The sequence below is a fragment of the Delphinus delphis genome, chromosome 19, assembly GCF_949987515.2.
Source record: "Delphinus delphis chromosome 19, mDelDel1.2, whole genome shotgun sequence".
NCBI lineage: Eukaryota > Metazoa > Chordata > Mammalia > Artiodactyla > Delphinidae > Delphinus > Delphinus delphis.
In genome coordinates this window covers 5,390,796-5,405,280 of record NC_082701.1, presented here as the reverse complement: position 1 = coordinate 5,405,280, position 14,485 = coordinate 5,390,796, and the positions used below count along the sequence as shown (strand labels likewise).

The 14,485-nt window shown below is 53.3% G+C and overlaps 1 long non-coding RNA gene across 1 annotated transcript in view; it reads left to right on the top strand.

Annotated features, from left to right (window-relative positions):
- The first annotated feature begins 709 nt into the window (after nucleotides 1–709).
- The window catches only part of LOC132414356 (uncharacterized), a 127,425-nt gene continuing 113,649 nt past the window's right edge, over nucleotides 710–14,485 (top strand). The window contains exons 1-2 of the long non-coding RNA XR_009516939.1: nucleotides 710–1,235; nucleotides 1,570–1,714. This is a non-coding gene — a long non-coding RNA (uncharacterized lncRNA). The remainder of the gene's footprint in view (nucleotides 1,236–1,569; nucleotides 1,715–14,485) is intronic.

Sequence of the window (14,485 nt, the reverse complement as noted above, 5' to 3'; positions counted from 1 at the left end):
GTGAGCCCCTCTGGCTTGACTCCTGCTTTCCTGCGTCCAGTGTGTGCAGGTGGTGAATGAACGAGAGGCCGCTTCAGAAATTGAAGCCTGACTGACCGGGCCGGGGGAGCTCCAGAATTTTAATCTGGAGGGTCTCAGGGTGGCAAGTGGTTTGCACAAGTGGAGCCTTGAAATCAAGTTTGCTTAGCGCTTAGGGATGGGGAGATCAGGCCGCCCTGGAGGGTCACCTCCCTCTACCATCCAGTGGAAGCAGACACTAATATTGCGTCTCTGTGTCAGATGAGGAATCCGAGGCATACATGGTCATTCCAACGTGAAGGGCACACAGCTAGTTGTTGGCAGGCAGGGGTTGCAACTTAGCTGGGTTTGCCCGACTCCAGGGCTACTAAGGTTGGTCGTCCTGGGCAGACTTTAGCTTGGTGTGACCCACCTTATGCACAGAGGGCAGCCTAGACCTAACGGAGCTGGCAGTGAGGCTGGAATCCCAGCCTTGTCTCCGGAGTTAGGGCGCCGGGGAGGACAGCTGTTGGCGGGCGGACCCCAACCATTCCTACGCTGCTCTGCGTTTGTTGTGGCTGGAAGACGGAACTACATCTCCCAGGAAACAGTTCGTCCCGCTCCCCGCCCTCCCCGCCCCTCCCCGCTCCGGACCCGGCTGCTATTTAAAGGCAGAATGGTCCGGCCGCGAGCCGAGCGCGGAGGTGGCGCGGGCAAGGCGGTGTGGACGCGGGGCGTCACACCCCGTAACTGGCAGCCGCCGCTCGGTGCTTCTCTCCTGAGTCTCTTTTGCCCGACGGGCTCCCAGCCCTCGCCGCCCGGGCCCCGCGGACCTGCAAACCCCAGGCCCGGTGGATTTGCCCTTGGCGCTTTCCCGGGCTCGGCAGAGGGGTTCCCGGCTGGGATCTCTGGGGTCGCGCTGGCGATGAGCAGCGAAGAAAGGCGAGGCGCTGCTCTCCGAGCGCGAGGAGGCGGGGTGCGCTCGCCGGGGTCGCCGGGGCGCCGCTGGGGAACCCGGGCCAGCGAACCCAAGCGCGATTTCCGCGGGTCCCGGGCGCAGAGGCCGGGGCTGCCGGCGCTTTGGCCTTGGATGGAAAGTTGGGAATGGGGTAGGGGCCTCCGGACCCCCTAACGTGGATTACTTGGTGCGTCTCGGCCGGTCTCGGATGACCCACAGCCTCGTCTCTATCCGTGGATTGAGGCACATTCTACCTAACAGTCGAGTCCCTTACCTGTAGGTAAGTTGCCCCGCGATTCGGGGGAAGAGGGGGGGATTTCACCCCTTGCGTCGCTTTATGAAGGTCATGGGGTTCTGGGTTGAAATTTTTGTTCTTGTAATTGACATCTTTCCAGAGGTCATTTTAGCCATCCCTCTGCCTCCAAGCGGAGTCGATTCTCCCGGTGGCGGTGGTCATCGCCCATCCTGGGCGCTCTCGGTCATCTCCCTTTCCAACGCCTCCTGGCCGCTGGCTGCCCCGAGGGACAGAGCCCCAAGTTGGGGAGAGGTCCGCGTGCTGGGCGTATCCGCCCGACCCCCCATCGCACTTACCTTCTCACCTTGTCGCCCTGCAGGGCCCCTTACCTCGAGAGCTGAGCCGCCTCGGTGAGCTCCCGTCGTCTGCCCACTGGCGACCCCGAATGCGATCGGGGCGCAGCGCTTGGAGCCCCCCTCGCCGGGGGGGTGGTGAATGTCCCTGGTCCCCGGTCCTGGTTGCTGGTGAGCGGCTTGACTGCAAGGACTGCGCCACCCATCAGGCGTCTTTCTGAACGGGTGGGAGGTAGCAGGCATTCGGTCCGGGGCGTACCCCCACCCCCCGCCGTCAGTGCACATTGTTAATGGAAGCGGTTTCCCGGCCAGCGCGGGGAGGGGGCGTAGTCTTGAGTCCTGACCTGGAAGCACGCTGCTTCTGAACCCACAGCACCCCCCATCCTCGTCCTTTTGTGTGGGCGCTGTTTGCAGCGGCGCCGTGCCTGTCGCTGAGTAGGTGCAGAGTAGATGTCTGTTGAATGAATGAGCGAATCCGCCTTGATGTGCAGATAAACCAGGGGCCTCCTTTTCCTGCTCCCCCTTTGGCACTTGTCCTCAACTCTTTCCCCCGAAGATGGTTTCCTGGGGGTGCTTTCCCAGATACGGGGTTCCCTCCCCTCCCTCCAGCTCCGTTGGCAGTCTGTCTGTGATGATCCATTTCCTGCCCAGGGGTCCCTCCTGCATAGAACACTTCTGGAAGCTGTCACGGGTCTCCCTTGGACTGTGTGCAGGGTGCCAGTGCCTCCCGTGAGCACCTGCTTGGGAAGAGGGGGAGAGCCAGGCACCACAGGAAGAAAAAAGGTGATGTGTGTTGGTACCGCCCCTCCCCCAGGAGCCTGTGCCCTGGCCACACCCAGGTCCGTGGAACTGCCCACGTTGGTGCAGTATGTACCCTGTGGCCCTTCCTCACCTTCTCTGGGAGAGGAACTGTTGAAATTGTCCCACTGATGGCCGGAAGCCCCGCCTCTGCACCCCGTCTGATTTTAAAGGTAATCCGCGCCCTTTCTCTGTCTTTTATAGAAAACTACAAAAAAGAGCAAAAAACAGGAAAGGAAACACCCAGTTCCCACAGTAATGCAATTTGACATATGTCCCCCCTGCTGAAATCCTGCAAATATGTACAACTTTGTTTCCCGCTTTATTCCCCCTCACTTTGTTTTTTTTCTTTGAACATTTCCCCACATAATGACTGTATTCACTGCAGGCATTGAATCATAGTTTGCGTGACAATTCTCCCATTGTTGGACACCAAGGTATTTCCAAATTTTTACCCTTTGAATTCATGCATTGGTGAGTGTCTTTTGTACATAAGGATTTGCACATTCTGAATTATTTCCTTTGGAAAATTCCCAGAAGTCACTCTCTTTGCTCTAAGTCAGTCATGTCTAAAATCAGAGGAGTGGCCCTCTTGGTAGACATTTACGAGGTGGGCTTGGAGGAAGATTGCACCACTTAGCCAGCAGATAATCCCACAGCTGGGAGCCAGAATACAGTAGGAGCCCAGACAGTGCTTGCTGAGTGAATGCAGTTTTTGTTTCGTTTTGTTTCTCCTGCAGCAAAGAGTTGATCAGCATATTGGTTATGAGAGTAACTTGAAATTTGCCTTCAGGACTAGGGTCGAAATTATATTAGCAATGCCAGAGACTGAGATTTACTAGGAAGCTGGATTTAAAATGCTGTCCTTTTAAAAATTATTATTAACTTTTGATTTTGATAGAAATCTAGATTTACAGGAAAGTTGCGCAAACAGTACACGGAGTTCCCTTATACCTGTCACCCAGCTACCCTATATGTTAACATCTTATAGATTCACAGTGAGATGATCAAAGTGGGGGATTAACATTGATAGAATAGTTTGAACTAATCTCCAGGCCTTATTCAAATTTTTCCAGTTGTCCCACTAATGTCCTTTTTCTGGTCCGGGATCCATTTCAGGATCCTGCATGGCAGAAAGTGCTGTCTTGTGAAAAAGTGAAAGTTGAGAGGGATTCAGCAGGCTGTCTTCTTTAAAGACCACTTAACTGAGGCATGATTGACATCCAGAAGGTTATACATGTTTCATGTCTGCAACTCGTGAGTTTGGTGATAAGTATGCGCTGTGAATCTGATACCACAGTCACCACAGTCTTTGTCGTAAGCATACCCATCACCTCCAAAAGTTTCCGCCCGCCCTCTTATTTATTATTTTACTATTTTTTGGCGACAAGAACACTTAATGGGCGCTCTCCCCTCTTAGCAAATGTTTAAGAGTACAAGATAGGATCCTTAACGATAAGCGCTGTGCTACAGGAGGGCGCTAAAGTTTATTCATCTAGGCAGACGGTCTTTCTTCTGGAGATGGTGCAGAACTGAGAAGTCCATCCCATCTCCTTTCCCAGGTTAACTCACCCCCTCCTCACTGTTTATGGCCAGCAGATGAGACCCTCCAGGGTGTAGAGGGGAGAGGACCCTTGACCATGAGTGGGAGAAGCATCTCCGTGTACCCTTCTCCTTCCTTCCATGGACCTCCCCTGGCAATGAGTCGTTTAGTAGAAATTGGGTTGTAGCCTGATCTGTCCCAACGTGCCTTGGGGGTGTGGGTAGGTGGAGGATGACATCCGGGTGCGTGAGAGCCAGCTGTGAAGCCCCGAACCCGGCGGCGGCGAGTCCAGCGTGCGGCGAGTCCAGCGTGCCGCGCCTGTGATTCACGCCTCCTGAGCAGCAGGTGTGTCGGGCGCTAAGTGTGCAAACCCAGTGGGCAGCGTTTACTGGGGATCTGGGCAGATCTAAGGGAACGCGGGTTTCCGCTCGTGCCTCAGTGTGGATTGAGGGTTTTGTCCAGCAATCTTGGGCTGGGGGGTGGGGTCCCCCTCTTCTTCAGGGCTGAGGAGAGCCAGCCTGGAGGGGTATTTGGAAGCCACTCATGTGGATGGAGGCTGGCCCAGCGTCTTTGCATAAGAGAGCACTTGTGTGAAGTTGAGGAAACTCATGAAAGAGGCCCTTCTCCTGCCGCCTGCAACAGAGACCACAGTAGTCCAAACCTTCCACCGACAATACACACGCAAACTCGGGCTGTCTTCTCCAGCTGGGGGTGGCTGCCCGCAGTTAGAGTGTAGGTGGTGTTTGTTTGGGATGAGGAAGTTCTGAGGTTACTTAAATCTCAACCAACCAGACTTCTGTCGTCCAGATAGAGTTTCTCATTACTATTAGGGTCTGGGCGCCTAGACTTGATTTTTCTTATACTCCCAGCCTTCCTGTTATAGCTCGTAAACTGAAAGATATTCATCCTCTCTCTCTCTCTGTCTCTCTCTCTCTCCCTCCCTCCTTCCCTCTCTCCTCTGCCCTTTGTGCACTGGCACAGACGTTTTCTGTCACCAGCCAGCTCCAGTTAGGATCATAACAGGAAGTGTCGGTGGGAGAGGGCTTGGGGGATGTTGTGACTAAACAGTCCTGGAACAGCCCTCTGTCTGCACCTGCCTTGTCCCTCTCCTCAGTGACTCCTCACGGGTCCTCCCTGCCCAGCTCTTCCCAGATCAGCGTGGGCCCGGTTCAGCCAGCGTACTTGGAGCTGCTCCCCCCAGCCCCCTGGCCTGCACCCTGTGGTTTGCATAAAAACGAAGTGCTTGGAGAATTTGGTAAAAATCTGAGTATTCTTAGCAGCCATCCCCACCCTCCCCCCACCTTTAGAGGTTCTGTTTTGGTACATGCCGGGGGTAGCACTCAGAAATGGGTATTTTTAACAAGCACCCCAGGCCATTTTAATACAGGTGGGCATTGTAAGAAACAGGGAGTTGATTGACTTCTTGGCCAGCTAAAGCCAGAAATGAGCCTTTTCCCACTCAAGCGTACCCAGCTGCAAAGCTTCTCTGTCCTCCACCTCCTCCAGGAAGTCTTCCCAGCTTGCCTCCGCCTGGTCTGGCCCCCCATCTACTTACTCGTTTTGTTGGCACAGGTTGTGACGTAGAAGTCTTGAAATCTGGTGCCCTTTGTACTCAGTGAAGTCAGAAGTGGCTGTATTTGGGTGAACGATAAAGAACTGCCGTTCTGGGCTTAGGTATAAGATCTGCAGCCTGTCCTCTGGGGTTTGTGAGTTCCCTGGGAGCCTGGGCAGCTGTAAGAGGCAGCTCCCTGGGACATTTGTGTGCCCAGGCAGACCCTGCTACTTCTCTTTCTGGCCAGCATCGTCCTAGGCAATGTCCACTGTCATCGTGGAACTGGTTGGGGTCCTCCACGTCTAGTCAGCACCCCCTTCATCACAGGATGGATGCGCTCAGTTCATTTCACAAGAGGACAGGAATGGTCCTGGATAGATTTCCTCTCTTTGAGCTATGCCATTGGCAAAAGACAGTCTGTTCGAAACCACTCCGGCTCCCTTGCTTTACGGACTAGGTTTGTTCCTGGAAGAATATCTATACAAAAACCAATCTCGGTTGATCACATGATATGTGAAAGGCCTGGAGGAAATTTGTAAGCTACAGGAATGCTGAAGTGGCAAGTTTCTGTCAAAGAATTCCTTTGGTAATGTGAATCATCACCTCCTCCCGTATTTGGTGTGTTGGTACAGGTTTCTACACAGAAGTCTTGAAACCAGTTGCCTTCTGGGGGTGGTGAAAATAGAAGCAGCCGCGTTCGGGCAAATGACAGAGGGACTGTGGTTCTGGGTCTCTGGAAATAAATCAGTCCCTCCCCTCGGGTCTGTGAGGCTCCCAGGTGTTTGGAAAATGCCTCTTATAGGGTCAGATTTTAATGGTTTTCAGACCCGCCGCCTTTGCCTAAAATGTGGGCCCTTGACCTCATTTCTCTCTAGCCGTTTCCTCCCCTTTCCTTTCACTGGTCTGAGAGCCCCGGCAGGACAGGGCGGGAGAGACCATCTCTGCCTGCCCAGCAGTTCCATCAGATAATCCGCTGGGGATTTCGGCCGTGCTTTCTGAGCCACCAATGGAGTATATTCCCTTTCCCTAATCATAGACGCATTTCCAATCCGTTGCTTCGGATTCCCTCGCTCGTTAATTCTGCAAATATTGGTGCCTGCTGGATCATTCTTTCTTTTTTTTTTTTAAGATTTTTTTTTTTGGATGCAGACCGTTTTCAAAGTCTTTATTGAATTTGTTAACAATACTGCTTTTGTTTTCTGTTTTGGTCTTTTGGCCACGAGGCATGTGGGATCTTAGCTCCCTGATCAGGGATCGAACCCGCACTCCTGGCACTGGAAGGGGAAGTCCTAACCACTGGACCGCCAGGGAAGTCCTTGGCTGGTTCTTTAGACACTGGTGCAATTGCTTCGGGTCAGCACCTGGGCGGTAGCGCTCTTTGGGCCGGTGGTGTGCCTCAGGCGTGGAAAAGAAGGTGTCTGAGATGCTGACCTTTGGGGACAAATTCTTCAGTATGTGAGTGAAATCCTCAGGAGCTCTAAGTGACAGTGATCGTTTCTGCCCTCGTACCTTCTTCACTTAACTAACTTTGGAAACATTTTTAACCATTCTTAATTATGGTAAGATGGACATAACACCAGTTTACCACCTTAACCATTTGTCCGTGTGTCAGTGGCCTTATGCACACTCACACTGTTGTACCACCATCACCACCGTCCATCTCCAAAACGTCTTCATCACCCCAAACTGAGACTCTGGGGCCGTGAAGCACTGACTCCCGCAGCCCCCAGCCCCTGGTAGCTGCCATTCTATTTTCTGTGTCCATGATTTTGACAACTGTAGGTATGTCCTGTAAGTGGAATCATACAATATGTGTCCTTCTGTGTCTGCTTTATTTCACATCATGTCCTCAGGCTTCACCCATGTTGTAGCGTGTGTCAGAATTCCTTCCATTTTAAGGCTGAATAGTTTTCCGTTTAATGTATACGTCACATTTTGTGTATCCATTAATCTGTTGATGGACACTTGGGTGGCCTCTACTTCTTGGCCATGAATAATGCTGCTCTGAACGTAGGGGTACAAATATCTTTTTGGGTCCCTGCTTTCAGTTCTTTTGTGTATATACCCAGAGGTAGAATTGCTGGGTCATATGGTCATTTTACATTTAACTTTTTGAGGAACTGCCGTACTGTTTTCCAACAGCAGCTGCAGCATTTTACATTCCCGCCAGCGAGGCACAAGGGTTGCAGTTTCTCCGCATCCTTGACAGCCCTTTCCTTCCTCCCTCCCTCCCTTCCTTCCTTCCTTCCTCCTTCCTTCCTCCCTCCTTCCTTCCTTCCTTCCTCCCTTCCTTCCTCCTTCCTTCCTTCCTCCTTCCTTCCTTCCTTCCTCCTTCCTTCCTTCCTCCTTCCTTCCTTCCTTCCTCCTTCCTTCCTTCCTCCTTCCTTCCTTCCTCCTTCCTTCCTTCCTCCTTCCTTCCTTCCTTCCTCCTTCCTTCCTTCCTCCTTCCTTCCTTCCTCCTTCCTTCCTTCCTTCCTCCTTCCTTCCTTCCTTCCTCCTTCCTTCCTTCCTCCTTCCTTCCTTCCTTCCTTCCTTTTTTCCTCCTTCCTTCCTTCCTTTCTTCCTTCCTTCCTCCTTCCTTCCCTCCTTCCTTCCTTCCTCCTTCCTTCCTTCCTCCTTCCTTCCTTCCTTTCTTCCTTCCTTCCTCCTTCCTTCCTTCCTTCCTTCTTCCTTCCTTCCTTCCTTCCTCCTTCCTTCCTTCCTCCCTCCTTCCTTCCTTCCTCCTTCCTTCCTTCCTTCCCTCCTTCTTTCCTCCCTCCCCCCTTTCCTTCCTTCCTTCCTTCCTTTTCTAGTCATAGTCACCATCCCAGTGGATGTGAATTGGCACTTAACTAATTTTAAATGCAAACTGACTAGGACGGTTAGATTTTTTCCCCCCAGTGTATACTCAGGGAGCCATTGGGATCTCCTTCTCACGTTGAGGAAGAATCTTCACGAAGATCTAAGAGCCCAGGGAAGTAAGGAGCAGAGAGTTTACGTGGGGGGCCCTCAGCTTCGAGTCTGCTGCATCCATTCTTTCTAAATGAAAACGTTTGGTGATCTAGTGGGTTCCTTACGCCCCCACTATTTGCACTGGAGTTTTTCAAGTGCTCTTCTTTCCCTACCCCATCTGGTGCCTCTCTCAACCTGTTGAAATAAGTGTCATCCACATTTTCCAGAAGAGGCTGTTAAGGCACAGGTGAGTGAAATGACACAGCTAGATAACCACCCAGGACAGTGAGCCCCTAGCCCCTCACCTCCCACACCTGTGAAAAGTGACAATTTTTTTAGTGTTGGTGGGGGAGGGAGGGGGTGGGGCGGGCTGGGAAGACAGAGATGGGATTCATGATTTGAGAGAACTTCAGGGAGAATCCTCTCTCGTGTCCTGCATGGTCAAATTGCATATATGAAGTTTGCTGAGTGTGGGTTTTTTTTGAAAAATAAATTGCTTTTCCATAGAACCCTTTGCTGTGTAGTCGGATGTCCTAAGACACGCCCTTTTGAGCCTGGGGGTGAGATGTCAGATTTCTACGGAGCCCTGGGTCGGCGCCTGGGTTACGATGAGCACCTCTGGTCTCAGGTTTTCTTCCCGAAGCCGTGAGTGAGCCCTGAAAGCTCTGTCTGACCCCATTTGTCATCCGACGTCCCAAGCACGTGTGTCCGGCCTCAGATTGGGCGAGGGAAGGCACTGGCAGTGAGTGGTTTCATTGACCCCGGGGGCCGGGTGGTCTGCTCCCAGCCGCAGGGCGGCTCTGCCTCTCTGGGCCTCTGCACCTTCCCCTGCGCGGTGGGCGGAAGGTGACCTTGTGTCTCTGGAGCCACCATGAATGTGGTTCTTTTTCTTATTTATTTTTTTATCATGTTTTTTTTTTTAATTTTTAAAATGAAGCAACAAGAAACAGAACTGCTATTCCTGTGGCTGGGGTGACAGAACAGGATCGTCCCAAGCCAGGCGGCTTTCTTCTCTATAGGGGAGTTGCCACCCCGTGACCCCTGCCCGCGACCCTTCCTCCTCTGGCTTCACACCGGGCGTGTGTCGTGGCCCCAGGGTCACGCAGGGGGAGTTTCTCTGAATCAAAGGGAATCCGTGGCCACTGGCCAACCGGTTGGGAAATATAGATGTTTGGGTTTTTAATTAAATTTCCGAAATGGGAACCAGGAATGTGGTTAACCAGGGAGCTGAGATGGCCCTGGCTTCTCATTCCACCCCGGCCACTGGGCTTTTCCACCTTTCCTGGAATTGCTTTCCTCTTTCACCCTGGCCCCCGTTTCCCCCCCTTGCCCAGCTCCTTCCCTCTTTTCCAAACGTTTGTCTCTGCCCTTGTCACCCTGGGCAGCTGTCGGTAAGACACTGACGTGGGGCAGATGCTTGTATGGCCGCATTCACTGGTCAGATTGGCCGTTGGATGTCGCCTGTCCCCTATACTAGGAAAGAGCGCTGTTCCTTCCACATCTCCACGTAAGGGATCCACCAGCCAGCGCCGGCAACCGGGAGCGCTGTTATGCTGGGAAGAGAGAGAAGCCAGCCTCGAGCAGATCAGAGCGGGAGGTCCAGAGCCCGTTTTCCTTGGTCCCCACCGCCCTGGGTGTGGACACTCTCATCTCTGACATCTGGGGCGTAGAGAATTTAAGGAACATCCTTAACGCCCCAAAGCTTTGAAGGATGGAGTCACGGTTCCAACCCAGGTCGCAGTGCATATGCCCAGCACTGGGGCCCCGTCCCGCCCCAGTCACCAGCGCATGTGTGACCTTGTACAAGCCACTGAGCCTCTCTGCGTTCAGTTCCTCATCCATAAAAGAAGGGTATTTCTAGGTGGGTCACTGTTCGCTGCAAGTTTCAGAGAAAGCAACTCTAACTGGCTTTAAGCAACGAGTTTGGGGGTGTCCACCTAGCCGTGAAGTCTACAACGAGTCTGGGGGTGTCCATCTAGCCGTGAAGTCCGCAGCGAGTCTGGGGGTGTCCACCTAGCCGTGAAGTCCGCAGCGAGTCTGGGGGTGTCCACCTAGCCGTGAAGTCCACAGCGAGTCTGGGGGTGTCCACCGAGCCGTGAAGTCCACAGCGAGTCTGGGGGTGTCCACCGAGCCGTGAAGTCTACAGCGAGTCTGGGGGTGTCCACCGAGCCGTGAAGTCTACAGCGAGTCTGGGGGTGTCCACCGAGCCGTGAAGTCTGGGTGTTGTGCTTTGGGAGGATTTTGCTGGCTCTTCGTTTGTCTCCACTTCTTTTCCTTCTTGGCTTTACTTCCCTAGTGGAAGCAGAAGGAGCAGAAGCGTCGGCAGGCCCCCTGCCTCTGCAGACCCAGCAGATGCAAGAGGATGCCTGTGGCTCAGCACCCCCGAGGGATGGCCCTGGAAGCGCGCTCACCCTTGGACCCATCCCTGGGGCCAGGAGGTGCAATGCCCCGATCGTGTCCTGTGCTCACGTGCCTCACACCTGGGTCTGTGGGTGGGGGCAGCCTCCCTCCCCAGGGCCGCGGGGATTCTGCAGACTGGGGCGGGAAAGATGCAGAGAGACAACACCAGATGTTTGCCGTGGACGGATTGGGCTACTGGATAATACAGCAGAGCGTTTTGCAGTAGGGGCAGGTATTGATTCTGTTTACCTGTGGATACGTGGGGCCTGGGAGAGCGCAGGGCAGGTGGATGCTCAGTGAACGTCGATACATGAATGAACCTCAGCAGTTCTTTCCTCTGAATTTCTGAACATGAGGGTCCATTTTTTCTTTTTCCTTTTTTTTTGGCCACACTGCGCGGCACGTGGGAATCTTAGTTCCCCGACCAGGGGGCGAACCTGCGCCCCTGCACTGGAAGCACGGAGTCTTAACCACTGGACCCCCAGGGAAGTTCCGAGAGTCTGTTTTTTCAAGGGACTTAGTGTCGCTCCATCGGGGAGTTGGGAAGCCCAGCCTCCGGGTGCATCGCCCACGGCTGGGTTCTCATTTCCCTGCACAAAAGGGTTGTTCCCGGGAATAGCAGCCGCTGCTTAGAGTGGCGCCTCTCACTGAGCTTTCTTCAAAGCGAAGAAAAACACCTTCCCTGATTCTGAGCATCTCTTGACTAGGGGCGTTGCTCCCAGTCTACCTTGCAGGGGCACGTGTGTCCCGTACTGGGTAGGAGAAGCCCCATGACGGGAGCTGGGGCCAGTGGATTTGTGCCGACTTCTCGCCGGGCTCCTGTGTTTGGCAACCCAGGGAGGAGGCGGGCTACCCCGTTGGGTCAGATGGAGGGCTCGCTTTGGAGTGGCCCCCCAAGTGGATCGACGTAGATGGCCCCATTGCGTTTGCACATCCCTGGACCAGCTTGTGCCCCAACTTTCGGGGGCTCCATGTTAGAGACACAGCCTTGCTCTCCAGGCTGTTGAGCTCAAGGCGGGGGACCCTATTTTCCTTGCTTTGTCCGCACGGTACACAGGTAGCCTTTGTTTGAGGAGCTGTGACTCATGCTCGTGGGTTGTACGAGCTCTTAAAGGAAACCTTGCTGCCCTGGCAGGTGCTTCCAGCCATCCTCATCTGCCATGGTGCGGAGAAAAGCTCATTGTCATGGTGATAGGTTATTTCCACTCTGTGGCTGGAGTATCAACAGCCTTTTTAGGGAGGGTGGTGGAGTGAGAGGAAAGGGTGTGTGCGAGGCGATGATGTCCCAGGACGCTGCTGGCCGCTGTATTCAGCGTTGCCCCATTTAATAGATGAGGAAGCTGAGGCTTCCAGGGCTGAAGCTGCTTGTCCAAAGTCGCCTTGCCGGTCAGCGGCAGAGCCAGAACTTGATCCGCTTCCAGGTTGGCACGTGACTCCTCATCCCGCTGCAGCTTGGCTCCCTGCTTTTTCTGAGAAGCTAGAAGTCGCAACTCCCGTGGATTTGATGGCGGCTCTAGAGCGCTCCCCCATCCTTCACTTCTTCCTCCCCAGTAACCCACCGATAAGTCTAAAGCAGTGTTTCTTCCTCCTCCTCCTGGTGGAGGCGAGGCCCTGCGTCTTTCTGGGAGTGGAGCTGGGAGTAGACCTCACCCTTCTCTGCAGATGGGACAGCGAATTCAACGTGAGGACCGTTAACACCAAAATCAACTGAAAGATGCATCTGCTAGAGTTTTCCCCGATGAGGAATTCTCCGGAGCTGCTCTGCAAGTTCTGGCCTTGCCCCCAGGCCTCACTCTTCTGCTTTGTCATCCTCACGTTCCTCTCTACAGATGTAAAGTCTGCTCTGGAGAGCTGTAAGTCACTGCACACCCCAACTGGCAAGCGCGGAGTCAGGATCCAGATGCAGGTCTGTTTGCTTTTCAAACCAGCACATTTCCCCATAGTATGGTCCTGACTCCATTCACTTAGGAGATGCACAAGTTCAAACCATGCATCAGCGTCCTGTCCCTTGTTATTGAAATCCCGCGGAGGATGCTGAGGCCAGGGCATCCCGAGTGGGGTTCCTGTGGTGTTTTCCAGCTCCCGCAATCGTGGGCAGGTAGCGGATGACTCTTGTGATAAAGAGGGTTTGGAAGGGTGGGTGCATGTATTTGAGAGGGACAGGAAAGCAGACTGGCCCATTGTCCAGGCATTCGGTGGAAGTGTTGTGTTGAGGTTCTAATTTTCACTCACTGGAACAGCAGTGTGTACACTTCACTGCATGAGCTCAAAGCTCAGCTGCGCTTTCAGAGCAGACCCGTGGCTGGCCTTGCCTTTCTGATGTTATACTTGGCAATTGGAGAGAGCTGCCCATGCCGTACCATCGTCACCTCCAAATGGGATAAGGCTCAGGTGAGAAATTGTTGCCCCATCTAAGCTGCACTCCCATCAGCAGCCGTGTACTCTGTCCTTCGCACAGTTAAGAGACCCTTTTAATGGACCTGGTTGGGTGGGGTGGGGGATGGGGGCTGTGTGTCCTTGAGGTTGGAGGATGCAGATGGGAGTCGGAGCGTGTCCCATTTATTGGACCAGGTGGACTGAATCTTGGATTTCTCCTCCCACTTATTCTCTCCCCGCTTCTTGGCTTAAACCCTGTGTCGATTTTAAAGAAATGGACCAACTCCATGGCTCTGTCTGCTTGGCCTGCAGTTACAGCTTTGCTCAGATGTTGCTGGGTTTAATTGGGGAGGAAAATTCCCATTTTCTACCCAAGAGGTCCAATTCACTTTTGGCTTTCTTCTTGGAAGTGCGGAATTTGGGTTGCAGCCTCCATTGGCTTACGTGCGATGACTTATGTAAAGAATGTCCCCTCGGATGTGCAAGGCAAATGTGGCACATGACCAGCCCCAGGAACCTCTGTTGGCTTGAATGGGGCGGGGCCTGGGGAGAGGAGGCGCTGCAGTTAGCTTTTCCTTCCTGGGGTCTGCAGTGAGCTTATCTCAACCAGTTCTTCCCCGTGACCTGTTCGCTGCTCCTTTCCTCATGGGCTGTGTCCTTCTGTTCTCCTTCCCTGGACTCTCTCAGTGCAAGGTCAGTGACATTCACCAGTGCAGGGACCACAGAATCCAATATTCTTGTCCAGTGATTGCCCGGATTAGACTTGAGTCAACGCACCGACTGGGCACTTACTCTCTACTTTTGCAATGTTTTCTTTTCCATCCAGTCTTTCCCTTTCCTGAACTTCTACAGCGCTGATAACCTATAACATTATATACTGCCTGCCTAATACTATATATTGTTTCACATGCATGGATCTTTTCTCTTCAATGAAATCATAGGTGTGCATTCTCCGATATCACAGCAACCGGCCTGATGCCGACTCCAGTAAAGACAGTATACACTCGGTGACCTGACAGGTCCGAGGCCCACACTGTTCCACCATTTCACTGCTGTGTGTCTGTGGATGCTGGGTCCATGGCCTCTGGCTAGATTATCCCAGCACATGCCAGTGGGAAAACAGCTACGTGTCTTGCTTTCAGAAATTGTTACTGGTCTTTGCTTGGTGTGGTCCTGAGCACGTTTCTCTCCCTCGTGCCGTAAGACGGCTGCTCAGCCAGGAGACCTGGTTTCTGCCCATCTCAGTCTCCTGATTTGCCTTGTGGTTTGGGGTAAGCTATGTCACGTCATGGGGCCTCGGTTTCCTCCCTGCGTCCTTTGAAGTGGACGAGGTGACTCCTTG